Here is a 15273-nt window from a genome sequence, read left to right on the forward strand (position 1 = left end):
TGGGGAGAAGGGGTCGCCTTGTTTAACCCCACAAGGGGTGGGAAAGTAGGGGGCCGATCTCCCCGTTGATGTTCACGGCGGTGCGACCACAGGACACCATTTGCATCACTCGGGTGATCCAACGGTCGTCGAAGCCCTTCCGGAGCAAAACTTCCCGAAGGAAGGGCCAGCTGACAGTGTCATACGCCTTATGGAAATCGATCTTCAGGAAGACCACCCTGAGGTGTTTAGACCGGACCTCATGGAGGACTTCATGAAGGACTAGCACCCCATCCAGGATATACCACCCTTGAATGAAGGTGGACTGGTTGGGGTGGGTAATGTGATCCGTAAGCAGGGTCGCCCTATTGGCGTATCCTTTTGCCAGAATCCAGAAGATCACATTGATCACCGTGCTCGACCGGAACTGGCTGATGTCAGATGCCCCTGGCACTTTAGGGATGAGCGAAATGATCCCATAGTTGATGCGACCGAGGTCGATGGACCCAACGTAGTGTTGGAAATATGCCCTAGAGGCAATAATAAATTGGTTATTATTATATTTCCTTGTTCATGATAATCGTTTATTATCCATGCTAGAATTGTATTGATAGGAAACTCAGATACATGTGTGGATACATAGACAACACCATGTCCCTAGTAAGCCTCTAGTTGACTAGCTCGTTAATCAATAGATGGTTACGGTTTCCTGACCATGGACATTGGATGTCGTTGATAACGGGATCACATCATTAGGAGAATGATGTGATGGACAAGACCCAATCCTAAGCCTAGCACAAGATCATGTAGTTCGTATGCTAAAGCTTTTCTAATGTCAAGTATCATTTTCTTAGACCATGAGATTGTGCAACTCCCGGATACCGTAAGAGTGCTTTGGGTGTGCCAAACGTCACAACGTAACTGGGTGGCTATAAAGGTACATTACAGGTATCTCCGAAAGTGTCTGTTGGGTTGGCACAAATCGAGACTGGGATTTGTCACTCCGTGTAAACGGAGAGGTATCTTTGGGCCCACTCGGTAGGACATCATCATAATGTGCACAATGTGATCAAGGAGTTGATCACGGGATGATGTGTTACAGAACGAGTAAAGAGACTTGCCGGTAACGAGATTGAACAAGGTATTGGGATACCGACGATCGAATCTCGGGCAAGTATCGTACCGATGGACAAAGGGAATTGCATACGGGATTGATTAAGTCCTTGACATCGTGGTTCATCCGATGAGATCATCGTGGAGCATGTGGGAGCCAACATGGGTATCCAGATCCCGCTGTTGGTTATTGACCGAAGAGGTGTCTCGGTCATGTCTGCATGTTTCCCGAACCCGTAGGGTCTACACACTTAAGGTTCGGTGACGCTAGGGTTATAGAGATATTAGTATGTGGTAACCCGAAATTTGTTCGGAGTCCCGGATGAGATCCTGGATGTCACGAGGAGTTCCGGAATGGTCCGGAGGTAAAGATTTATATATGGGAAGTCTTGTTTTGGTCGCCGGAAAAGTTTCGCGCATTATCGGTATTGTACCGGGAGTGCCGAAAGGGGTCCGGGGGTCCACCAAGGGGTTCCACCTGCCCCGGGGGGCCACATGGGCTGTAGGGGTGTGCGCCTTGGACTATATGGGCCAAGGGCACCAGCCCCAAGAGGCCCATGCGCCAAGAGATAAGGGAAAGGAAGAGTCCTAAAGGGGGAAGGCACCTCCTAGGTGCCTTGGGGAGGATGGACTCCTCCCTGGCCGCACCCTTCCTTGGAGGAAGGGCCAAGGCTGTGCCCCCCTCTCCCTTGGCCCTATATATAGTGGGGGGAAGGGAGGGCAGCCGCACCTAAGCCCTGGCGCCTCCCTCTCCCTCCCGTGACACATCTCCCTCCTCCCGCAGCACTTGGCGAAGCCCTGTTGGAATCCCGCTACTTCCACCACCATGCCGTCATGCTGCCGGATCTCCATCAACCTCTCCTCCCCCCTTGCTGGATCAAGAAGGAGGAGACGTCGCTGCTCCGTACGTGTGTTGAACGCGGAGGTGCCGTCCGTTCGGCGCTAGGATCATCGGTGATTTGGATCACGACGAGTACGACTCCATCAACCCCGTTCTCTTGAACGCTTCCGCGTGCGATCTACAAGGGTATGTAGATCCACTCCTCCCTCGTTGCTAGATGACTCCATATATTGATCTTGGTGACACGTAGGAAAATTTTGAATTATTGCTACATAACCCAACAGTGGCATCATGAGCTAGGTCTATTGCGTAGATTCTATGCACGAGTAGAACACAAAGTAGTTGTGGGCGTTGATTTTGTTCAATATGCTTACCGTGACTAGTCCAATCTTGTTTCGACGGCATCGTGGGATGAAGCGGCCTGGACCAACCTTACACGTACGCTTACGTGAGACTGGTTCCACCGACTGGCATGCACTAGTTGCATAAGGTGGCTGGCGGGTGTCTGTCTCTCCCACTTTAGTCGGAACGGATTCGATGAAAAGGGTCCTTATGAAGGGTAAATAGCAATTGGCATATCACGTTGTGGTTTTGCGTAGGTAAGAAACGTTCTTGCTAGAAACCCATAGCAGCGACGTAAAACAAGCAAACAACAATTAGAGGACGTCTAACTTGTTTTTGCAGGGTATACTATGTGATGTGATATGGCCAAGAAGAATGTGATGAATGATATGTGATGTATGAGATTGATCATGTTCTTGTAATAGGAATCACGACTTGCATGTCGATGAGTATGACAACCGGCAGGAGCCATAGGAGTTGTCTTAATTTATTTATGACCTGCGTGTCAACATAAAACGTCATGTAATTACTTTACTTTATTGCTAACCGTTAGCTGCAGAAGTAGAAGTAATAGTTGGCGAGACAACTTCATGAAGACATGATGATGGAGATCATGGTGTCATGCCGGTGACGATGATGATCATGGAGCCCCGAAGATGGAGATCAAAAGGAGCAATATGATATTGGCCATATCATGTCACTATTTGATTGCATGTGATGTTTATCATGTTTATACATCTTATTTGCTTAGAACGACGGTAGTAAATAAGATGATCCCTCATTAAAATTTCAAGAAAGTGTTCCCCCTAACTGTGCACCATTGTGAAAGTTCGTCGTTTCAAAGCACCACGTGATGATCGGGTGTATAGATTCTTACGTTCGAATACAACGGGTGTTGACGAGCCTGGCATGTACAGACATGGCCTCGGAACACATGCAAACACTTAGGTTGACTTGACGAGCCTAGCATGTACAGACATGGCCTCGGAACACAGAAGACCGAAAGGTCGAGCATGAGTCGTATGGTAGATACGATCAACATGAAGATGTTCACCGATGTTGACTAGTCCATCTCACGTGATGATCGGACACGGCCTAGTTGACTCGGATCATGTAATCACTTAGATGACTAGAGGGATGTCTATCTGAGTGTGAGTTCATAAGATGAACTTAATTATCCTGAACATAGTCAAAAGGTCTTCGGAAATTATGTCGTAGCTCGCGCTTTAGGTCTACTGTTTAGATATGTTCCTAGAGAAAATTTAGTTGAAAGTTGATAGTAGCAATTATGCGGACTAGGTCCGTAAACTGAGGATTGTCGTCATTGCTTCATAGAAGGCTTATGTCCTTAATGCACCGCTCAGTGTGCTGAACCTCGAACGTCGTCTGTGGATGTTGCGAACATCTGACATACATGTTTTGATAACTACATGATAGTTCAGTTAAACGGTTTAGAGTTGAGGAACCGAAGACGTTTTGAAACGTCGCGAAACATATGAGATGTTTTGAGGGCTGAAATTAGGATTTTAGGCTCGTGCCCACGTCAAGAGGTATAAGACCTCCGACGATTTTCTTAGCCTGCAAACTAAGGGAGAAAAGCTCAATTGTTAAGATCGTGCTCAGATTGTCTGAGTACAACAATCGCTTGAATCAAGTGGGAGTTGATCTTCCAGATGAAATAGTGATAGTTCTCCGAAGTCATTACCACCAAGCTGCTAGAGCTTCGTGATGAACTATAACATATCGAGGACATATATGATGATCTTTGAGATATTCGTGATGTTTGACACCACAAAAGTATAAATCAAGAAGGAGCATCAATTGTTGATGGTTGGTGAAACCACTAGTTTCAAGATGGGCAAGGGCAAGAAGGGATACTTCATGAAACGGCAATTCAGCTGCTGCTCTAGTGAAGAAACCCAAGGTTGAACCCAAACCCGAGACTGAGTGCTTCTGTAATAAGGGGACAGCCACTGGAGTAGAATTACCCTAGATACTTGGTAGATTAGAAGGCTGGCAAGGTCGATAGAAGTATATTGGATATACATTGTGTTGATGTGTACTTTACTAGTACTCCTAGTAGCACCAGGGTATTAGATACCGGTTCGGTTGCTAAGTGTTAGTAACTCGAAATAAAAGCTACGGAATAAACGGAGACTAGCTAAAGGTGAGCTGATGATATGTGTTGGAAGTGTTTCCAATGTTGATATGATCAAGCATCGCACGCTCCCTCTACCATCGAGATTGGTGTTAAACCTAAATAATTGTTATATGGTGTTTGCGTTGAGCGTAGACATGATTGGATTATGACTATCGCAATACGGTTATTCATTTAAAGAGAATAATAGTTACTCTGTTTATTTGAATAATACCTTCAATGATCTTGCACCTAAAATGAATGGTTTATTGAATCTCGATCGTAGTGATACACATGTTCATGCCAAAAGATATAAGATAGTAATGATAGTACCACCTACTTGTGGCACTGCCACGTAAGTCATATCGGTATAAAACGCATGAAGAAGCTCCATGTTGATGGATCTTTGGGCTCACTCGTTTTGAAAAGTTTGAGACATGCGAACCATGTCTATTGGTGTATATGCATGAAGAAACTCCATGCAAATGGACCATTTGGACTCACTTGATTTTGAATCACTTGAGACATGCAAATCATACCACATGGGCAAGATGACTGAAAGCCTCGTTTTCAGTAAAATGGAACTAGAAAGCAACTTGTTGGAAGTAATACATTTTGATGTGTGCAGTCCAATGAGTGCTGAGGCGTGTAGTGGATATCGTTATGTTCTTACTTCACAGATGATTTGAGTAGATGTTGAGTATATTTACTTGATGAATCACGAGTCTGAATTATTGAAAGGTTCAAGTAATTTCAGGGTGAAGTTGAAAGATCGTCGTGACAAGAGGATAAAAGATCTATGATATGATCATAGAGATGGATATCTGAATTATGAGTTTGGCACAGAATTAAGACATTGTGGAAATTGTTTCACAACTAATACAGCCTGGAACACCATAGTGTGATGGTGTGTCCGAACATCATAACTGCACCCTATTGGATATGATGCATACCATGATGTCTCTTATCGAATTACCACAATAGTTTATGGGTTAGGCATTAGAGACAACCACATTCACTTTAAAAGGGCACCACGTAGTTCCGATGAGATGACACCATATGAACTATGGTTTAGAGAAACCTAAGCTGTCATTTCTTAAAAGTTTGGGGCTGCGACGCTTATGTGAAAAAGTTTCAGGCTGATAAGCTCGAACCCAAAGCGGATAAATGCATCTTCATAGGACACCCAAAACAGTTGGTATACCTCCTGTCTCAGATTCGAAAGCAATAAGGGATTGTTTCTAGAATCGGGTCCTTTCCCGAGGAAAAGTTTCTCTCAAAGGAATTGAGTGGGAGGATGGTGGAGACTTGATGAGGTTATTGAATCGTCACTTCAACAAGTGTATAGCAGGGCACAAAGAGTTGTTCCTGTGGCACCTACACCAATTGAAGTGGAAGCTTATGATATTGATCATGAGACTTCGGATCAAGTCACTCCCAAACCTCGTAGGATGACAAGGATGCGTACTACTTCAGAGTGGTACGTAATCCTGTCTTGGAAGTCATGTTGCTAGACAACAATGAACCTACGAGCCACGGAGAAGCGATGGCGGGCCCGGATTCCGATAAATGGCTCGAGGCCATAAAATTCGAGAGAGGATCCATGTATGAAAACAAAGTGTAGACTTTGGCAGAACGGCTCGATGGTCATAAGGCTATTGAGTACAGATGGATTTTAAAAGGAAGACGGACAATGATGGTAAGTATCACCATTAAGAAAGCTCGACTTGTCGTTAAGTTCTTTCCGACAAGTTCAAGGAGTTGACTATGATGAGACTTTTCTCACTCGTAGGGATGCTAAGAGTCTGTTGGAATTATATTAGCGATTACTGCATTATTTATGAAATCTTGCAGATAGGATGTCAAAAACATTGTTTCCTCGACGATTTTCTTGAGGAAAGGTTGTATGTGATACAACCAGAAGGTTTTGTCAATCCTGAAAGATGCTAATAAGTATGCAAAGCTCCAGCAATCCTTCTAAGGACTGGAGTAAGCATCTCGGAGTTGGAATGTATGCTTTGATGAGATGATCAAAGATTTTGGGTGTATACAAAGTTTATGAGAAACTTGTATTTCCAAAGAAGTGAGTGGGAGCACTACAGAATTTCCGATGAGTATGTGTTGTTAACATGTTGTTGATCGGAAATGATGTAGAATTTCTAGAAAGCATGCAGAGTTATTTGAAAAGTGTTTTTCAATGGAAAGCCTGGATTAAGCTACTTGAACATTGAGCATCAAGATCTATAAGGATAGATCAAAACGCTTAATGGTACTTTCAAATGAGCACATACCTTGACATGATCTTGAAGGTGTTCAAGAAGGATCAGTCAAAGAAGGAGTTCTTGCCTGAGTTGTAACGTATGAAGTTAAGACTTAAAGCTCGACCACGGCAGAATAAAGAGAAAGGACGAATGTCGTCCCCTATGCTTTTGTCATAGGCTCTATACGGTATGCCATGCTGAGTACCGCACCTGATGTGTGCCTTGCCACATGTCTGGCAAGAGGGTACAAAGGTGATCCAGGAGTGGATCATTAGATAGCGGTCAAAATTGTCCTTGGAGTAATAAGGACATGTTTCTCGATTATGGAGGTGATAAAGAGTTCGGCGTAAAGGGTTACATCGATGCAAGCTTTAACACCTATCCGAATGACTCTGCGTAGCAAACCGGATACGTATAGTGGAGCAACCATTTGGAATAGCTCCAAGTGGAGCGTGGAAGCAGCATTTATAATATGACCTAGAGATTTGCGAAGTACATACGGATCTGAATGTTGCAGACCCGTTGACTAAAACCTCTCTCACAAGGAAAACATGATCAAACCCCAGAACTCATTGAGTCTTAATCACATGATGATGTGAACTAGTTTAGTGACACTAGTGAACTCTTTGGATGTTGGTCACATGGCGATGTGACCTGTGAGTGTTAATCACATGACGATGTGAACTAGATTATTGACTCTAGTGCAAGTGGGAGACTGTTGGAAATATGCCCTAGAGGCAATAATAAATTGGTTATTATTATATTTCCTTATTCATGATAATCGTTTATTATCCATGCTAGAATTGTATTGATAGGAAACTCAGATACATGTGTGGATACATAGACAACACCATGTCCCTAGTAAGCCTCTAGTTGACTAGCTCGTTAATCAATAGATGGTTACGGTTTCCTGACCATGGACATTGGGTGTCGTTGATAACGGGATCACATCATTAGGAGAATGATGTGATGGACAAGACCCAATCCTAAGCCTAGCACAAGATCATGTAGTTCGTATGCTAAAGCTTTTCTAATGTCAAGTATCATTTCCTTAGACCATGAGATTGTGCAACTCCGGGATACCGTAGGAGTGCTTTGGGTGTGCCAAATGTCACAACGTAACTGGGTGGCTATAAAGGTACATTACAGGTATCTCCGAAAGTGTCTGTTGGGTTGGCACGAATCGAGACTGGGATTTGTCACTCCGTGTAAACGGAGAGGTATCTCTGGGCCCACTCGGTAGGACATCATCATAATGTGCACAATGTGATCAAGGAGTTGATCACGGGATGATGTGTTACAGAACAAGTAAAGAGACTTGCCGGTAACGAGATTGAACAAGGTATCGGGATACTGACGATCGAATCTCGGGCAAGTATCGTACCGATGGACAAAGGGAATTGCATACATGATTGATTAAGTCCTTGACATCGTGGTTCATCCGATGAGATCATCGTGGAGCATGTGGGAGCCAACATGGGTATCCAGATCCCACTGTTGGTTATTGACCGGAGAGGTGTCTTGGTCATGTCTGCATGTTTCCCGAACCCGTAGGGTCTACACACTTAAGGTTCGGTGATGCTAGGGTTATAGAGATATTAGTATGCGGTAACCCGAAAGTTGTTCGGAGTCTCGGATGAGATCCCGGATGTCACGAGGAGTTCCGAAATGGTCCGGAGGTAAAGATTTATATATGGGAAGTCTTGTTTTGGTCGCCGGAAAAGATTCGCGCATTATCGGTATTGTATCGGGAGTGCCGAAAGGGGTCCGGGGGTCCACCAAGGGGGTCCACCTGCCCCGGGGGGCCACATGGGCTGTAGGGGTGTGCGCCTTGGCCTATATGGGCCAAGGGCACCAGCCCCAAGAGGCCCATGCGCCAAGAGATAAGGGAAAGGAAGAGTCCTAAAGGGGGAAGGCACCTCCTAGGTGCCTTGGGGAGGATGGACTCCTCCCTGGCCGCATCCTTCCTTGGAGGAAGGGCCAAGGCTGCGCCCCCCTCTCCCTTGGCCCTATATATAGTGGGGGGAAGGGAGGGCAGCCGCACCTAAGCCCTGGCGCCTCCCTCTCCCTCCCGTGACACATCTCCCTCCTCCTGCAGCGCTTGGCGAAGCCCTGTTGGAATCCCGCTACTTCCACCACCACGCCATCGTGCTGCTGGATCTCCATCAACCTCTCCTCCCCCCTTGCTGGATCAAGAAGGAGGAGACATCGCTGCTTCGTACGTGTGTTGAAGGCGGAGGTGCCGTCCGTTCGGCGCTAGGATCATCGGTGATTTGGATCACGACGAGTACGACTCCATCAACCCCGTTCTCTTGAACGCTTCCGCGCGCGATCTACAAGGGTATGTAGATCCACTCCTCCCTCGTTGCTAGATGACTCCATAGATTGATCTTGGTGACACGTAGGATAATTTTGAATTATTGCTACGTAACCCAACACGTAGAACTCGTCGAAGATGGCCATGATCTCAGGCTTAATCACATTCCAGAAGGTCTGGAAGAATTTAACCGGGAGGCCATCAGGACCCGGGGCCGAGGCAGGGTTCATGCCTCTAATGGCAGCCTAGACCTCGCCCTCGGAGAAAGGAGCCGTAAGGGCCGCATTCTCAGCAGCGGAAACTAGCTCGGGGCCGACCCAGCAGTCATGGGCCAGAGATAGTCCGCTCCTAGGAGCGGAGGAAAAAAGGATCTTGTAGAACCCGTCGACGTGGGCCCGTATGTCACATGGGGACTGCAGAAGGGTCGCGCCATCCCAGAGGAGGGGGATGGTGTTGCGTCTATGACGGCCATTCGCAATGGCCTGAAAGTAGGCCGTGTTCACGTCGCCCTTCAATACCCATTTCTGGGAGCCCCGAGACGCTAATAGGCCTCCTCGTCGGTGTTGATGATGGAGAGTTGGTCTTCCAGGTTGTATCGGGAGAGCCACTCCTCGGGGGAGAGGCCGGTCGCGTCTGCCCGAAGGTCCAGGGCCTTGATAGCGGTCAACAGAGCCTTCTTGCGTTCGTGGAGATCACGCCCAAGGTTGGCGCCCCATCCCTTCATGAACTGCCAGCCACGTTTGGCACAGAGCTGCCACGACTCAATGGCTGGGGGAGGACGGGGGTGGGGGTGAGCACGAGCCTCCACCCAGCGAGCGCCCACGGCCACCACGAATCCAGTTTGGGATAGCCAGAATGTCTCAAACTGGAAGGGGGGTTGGATCAGCGGTCGCTCGTCGGCGGAGGACGGGAGGAGGGGGACGTGGTCGGAGCCAACCCGGGTGATGGCCCGGAGGGAGGCTAGGGAGCAGCGGAGGTCCCATTTCGGAGAGACTAGGACCCGGTCCAGGACGGAACTGGGTCGGGGACGCCTGGTGATTGGTCCAGGTAAACCTGGCACCAATCCTATCTATCTCGCGAAGACCAAGATCAGCAATGCAGTCATTAAACATTTGCATCTGCGCAAAGTTGACATGCGCATTGCTCTTGTCTTCCGCGAATCGAAGGAGGTAGGTGACAAACCTTCTTAATAATCTTATCTGAACACTTTGTAAGGCGAGAAAAGGCAAAATAGATATCTCTGTACATCTTACCTCCCACATTTGCTGATTCGAGAATTGCCCAAGAGGATCTAGATTGTATCTTACTGTACCCTTAAAAAGTGTTGGATCTTGTGGAATGATACCCAAACGTGAATGCAAGTCACGTAAGCCTATTGTACTGATGTCCACAGAGTCTATAATTATTTTCCCTTCGGCAAGTTCAACAAGACGAAACAATGCACCAATTAATGTTGTCTTGCCACATCCCGTTCGACCGACTATACCAATCTTATCTCCACCTGCAAACTTGCAAGTGATCCCATGTAGTACAAGTGGAGCATCATTCCTATACCTGATCTGCCCAATGAAAATCAATCGCATAAATTTGCTAGAGGTGTTAATTGGATTTTACCTTGTATGTTGTACATGTAAATATTATATTTGATTACCTTCAAATCTCTAAGCTCTAAATTGCCATCTTGGGATCAATCTGGCAATGGTCGATTTTCTTCAACAACTTCTGCTGCTTCACTTTGTATGTCCATGTACTGGCTCACCCGTTCCACTGAGATTATTTTATTCGCAAGGTTGCATTGATTTTGAATACATGAAACAAATGACGTATTTAGCGTAAGACCATAGGACAATGCCATTCCAACAAAACCTGTGCAAGTATGAAAGCAAGGTATTAATCAATTCTACTACTTGTAATGTTAATATCTATAAACTAAAAATTGTCAGATACTGTATTTAGTTGACTCCAACACATAAGTGGACTAGAACTGCATCTGTTATGTACTAAAAGTACCCGATGGGCTACATAGAAGAAGAAAATAGACTGGAAAATCCCACAAAATCAGAAACACTTAATCATTAATGCAATAGACATTCTCTTGTCAATTACTCTAGATACTAAAAGTGTTTTGATGGGCTAAGCAGAAAAATATGCTTAAAAATCCCACAAAAATCAGAAACATCTGAGAACTTATTTGATCGACCTATTAGTTAACAAAGCACAACCCTTAGATTTTCATAAAGAACATTGATTAACTATGCAACCCAGATCTCATGTGGTGGGCACTGTATCGTAACCAGCATCCACCTCACCTATCCTAACCAGCTCAAACACGTTTGTTTTTTCCTTCCATACTTTCATCACACATGACTTCCAGCTTTAAATCACAGTAGACTATAAACACATTTCTCCCCTTCCATACTGATTATATGGCATGAGAAATAATTGCTGGATGCATTTGTCGATGAAATTTAATGGACCTTGAACGAAAAATTTTGTGATAGATTTTTTCTTTTTGATCTTTCCACAGACCACACATGGTGTGGGAGCTTCTAGCACTAGATCTGTCGTTTTTTATTGAATTTTTTATTGCAATATATTGAGGTGCACAGTAGTAATTGTTATTCTCATGGTGTGCGTGGATGAGTTGTCAGTTATAGGAAGCAGAGGACAACAAAGACATGGTTTGCTTGTGTGTGCATTTGTTGACCTTGCCATGTGCTTAGATAGATCGTGAAAATAACTTGATGCAGAATTTCCTTAAGATTATTTACGTGAAAAACATGTGGGTTAGTGCAACCTACGTGTAGGTTCTATCTTGGTTAAATGAATTTAGTATTCTTAAAACTCACTTGAGGAACAAAAATTTATACGGTGAGGAGCCAAAATACATGGTATCAAGTTAAAGCGCCAAAGTATCAGTTTAATAGTGCAAGGACCAAAATATGCACATAAACAATGAACAAAATTCAAGAATGTTTAAGTACTACCTTTTGTTATCCAAGACACTGATGTGTTGCATGTGGAAGTGCATCTAGGCCCCTACTTATCCTTTTGTATTGACGGCGGAAAATTAAAGGAGCTAGTGAGGCTAGTAAGTGTACGATCGGATTTTAGTTCCTTGTGCGAAGGTTGCCCCCCCCCCCCCCCCCAAAGTTAAAGGGCTAAAGGACTTCATGAAGGCTAGTTTTGTAGTCTTTCTTTCTTGTTCTTGAACTATAAGGATCCCTCACTATTAAGAGGGGGTTAAGGGATGTGAAGTTCAAGCACATGCAAGTTATTCTACATCTAAAATCCTTCCTATCCACCAAAAGGTCCAATGCCAAATAGCCAACCATCCTAGGTCAAAGGCAATCAAAAGGCGGCTTTTAGCTGGCTGGACCATTTGTGCCAATTCTGACCAGACAGTTTGAGTCTGGGTCTGTTACTATGCACATGGTATTACGATGATTCTTAGGCCAGACAGACAGTCACACTGTCCGGTAGCTTTCAGTTTTAGTCGGACATTTGTCGGACTCTGGTACTTACTCGACTGCTATTGATTTTGCCCAGATAGAGGCCAAACTGCCCGGGGCATTCCCAATAGCTCTGGGTCCTGGGGTGATTCCCAGGCTTGACTGTCTGACCCTGAGGTTGTTCTTTGCTGGGTCGGAATATCTGACGCTACTTTTTCAGCCTAAAAATAGCTACTTTTTTCCAACCCATCCACCGCTTCGGGATAGGGTTGACGATTCATTCTAAACATATCAAATGTAGCTAAGAACGCTCCCCACACTTTCCCAACCCTAATCCTTTGGTTCCTTGAGAGGTTTGTGACGGATTTTTTAGAGGAGCTAATAACCTTAGCCAAGATTAGCTATTCGACTGATAACTTGCGTGATTTGAGCAAGTTCTGAGAATTCCCCTCTGATCTTGTTATTCTTAGAAGTTGGAGAGATGAGGACCCAAGCTTGTGGATTGCCCCATCATTTGCATTCTACAAAGCCTAATTTTTAATAAAAACGGCTACAAAATTAGAAGGCCCATTAGCCTCCTTAGGTCCATCTCAATCCTTTCAATTGGTATCAGAGTAAGGACTCTTTTAAGGGCTTCACCACCTTAGAAGGCGCAGAGGGTACCTCTTCTAGTGATGCCGAGAAGTTTTACACCATCACAGATCTCGCCAAGTTCACAGTGGAGCATAAATCCCAATCGGATGCTTCTACGGAGGTATTCGTTAACAAAAGGATAGCTAAAGCTCTTGCACTAGCGAATAGTGTTCCCGCCACCTCACAACTTGCGGAGACACAACCGTTGGGTTTGAGTAACAGTGGTGCTACACCTACTAGCTTCAACCAAGCATCATGGGCCTATCCCCCACCTCTACCAGCTTCCACTACTAAATATCACTATGCCGGCTCACCACCCGTCGTTGAAGGAAGAGACTACTCTCATTGGAAGTTTCCTATGGAGTCTCATATTCATAGCTCTTTGGTGGCGCTTTGGGAGATTGTGGAGCATGGATTCAATCCGGTGGATGCCGGTAACGTGACTCCGCGTGAAGTGATTGACCAAGAACTCAATGCCACCACTATCCATTTGATTTAAAGTGCCTTTCAAGAGATATCTATGCCCAAGTCATCCTCATCAAGTGCACAAAAAGCTTTATGGGATCATTTGGTTGTCATGAATGAAGGCACCACAAGCATTCAAAGGTTAAAGTATCAAATGGCCAAGAATGACATGAAGTTGTTTGTGATGAACCCCTACAAAACACCTCAAACAATATTCATGACTCGCCGCTCTTGTGGTCAAGTTACAAGGCTTTAGGTGTGAGAAGATCAATGATGGGTTCATCGTGAGCAAGTTCATTGGAGTACCAGCACCTCACTTCCTATCTATGGTGTAACACATTCATCAAAACAGTGATTATGCAACCTTGGTGCCCGATGATGTTCTTGCTTATTTCGTCACCTATGACGACATGACCGAGGATGGAAAGAAGACTCCTATGACTCACAGGTTGTCCAAGCCTCTTGCATGAAAGGAATACATGTTTAAGAGGAATAATCAAGTGAAGAGGAGGAAGAAGAATCTTGAGTTCTAACTATCAAGATTGATGCGGATTTTTAGAACGAACTAGATTGTTCCCCTCGTGTCACTCCCCAAGCGATGCCAAAGGAAACTTAGTGTCACCGCCTCGATCTCTCCCCTCTACTCCGTTCGTTGCCACTGGCCTCCGCCATAGTGGCCTCGGGTCCCATTGCCAAGGTGGTGGGAAGCTCTCTTTGAATGGCGCTAGTAGTCAGCTATGTGGTATGGAGCGATGGCGGTCGGCCTACCGGCTCTAGGATGTCGGTAAGGGGGAGGGGCTCGGGTTGAGCTCACTGTCACGCCGTGAGGCGTTGGGCGGTGGCTTGGGTGGCTAGCACGAAGGTGCAATACAGCGTGCACCCTTCACAGGTGGTGGTTGGCGGGTTCGTCCACAAGGTTGGAGTGGAGACCACCTTGGTGGTGTGGATTTATGTTCGTTGCATTTGGGCCAATGTGTCTGGATACGTGTGCAAGGCCATAATGCATGTGTGCCTATAGCCTGTGTTGGTTCTAGATTGGCAATGAGTGGTGTGGTGGTATGTTGGACTGTGTGGGTGACTAGATCCGGCTAGATCTGGATCGTACAGTCTCGGCAACGCCGATGTCGTTGTTGTATGGGCGGTGATGGCTTCGGTGAGCGGGTGTGCAGCTCTGCAGCAATGGTGACGAACCACATATGGAGGATGGTGGTGCGGCGACGTTGACATTCAGTGGTTGGAATGTGGACAGCCATGGCAATCTGAGGAGCCGTGATGGGTTGCCTGCCGTGTTGGTAGTGGATGGTGGGGCGAGTTGTCTGGCGCATATGTCTACCTAGCTCGGGCAATGATGGCAGGTAGGCCGCTGATGGCAGTCGGTTGGGTAGGCTTACAATGAGGATGGGTTTGGTGGGCTCTAGGTGATAGCCTAGAGCAATCTTGGTCGATGTGAGCATCGTCGGCGTCCTATGCCATCATTCCTCCTTGTAGATGTCACCATGGAGGTCCTTCACCCCCCTTGACATTGCGATTTTGAGCTCTTCGGGTGAAGACTCAAGTTTCGATCTTAGTTGGAGCGGGCGTCAACGGCATCCCATCTCTTCTCTCTTGGGGGTGATGCTGGTTCGTCAGGCATTGTAGCTTCATAGTTGGTCAAGCGGGTGTGCAGCCTCGAGACTGGCATTGAAGTCAAAGCAATGACTCTCGAGAATAGCATGCATGAAACATGTTTACTT

The 15273-nt window shown here is 45.9% G+C and overlaps 1 pseudogene; it reads right to left on the reverse strand.

Annotated features, from left to right (window-relative positions):
* The window catches only part of LOC123153057 (ABC transporter C family member 10-like), a 70771-nt pseudogene that overhangs the window by 7488 nt on the left and 48010 nt on the right, over positions 1-15273 (reverse strand).

This window comes from Triticum aestivum, chromosome 7A (genome assembly GCF_018294505.1).
Source record: "Triticum aestivum cultivar Chinese Spring chromosome 7A, IWGSC CS RefSeq v2.1, whole genome shotgun sequence".
Classification (NCBI taxonomy): Eukaryota; Viridiplantae; Streptophyta; class Magnoliopsida; order Poales; family Poaceae; genus Triticum; species Triticum aestivum.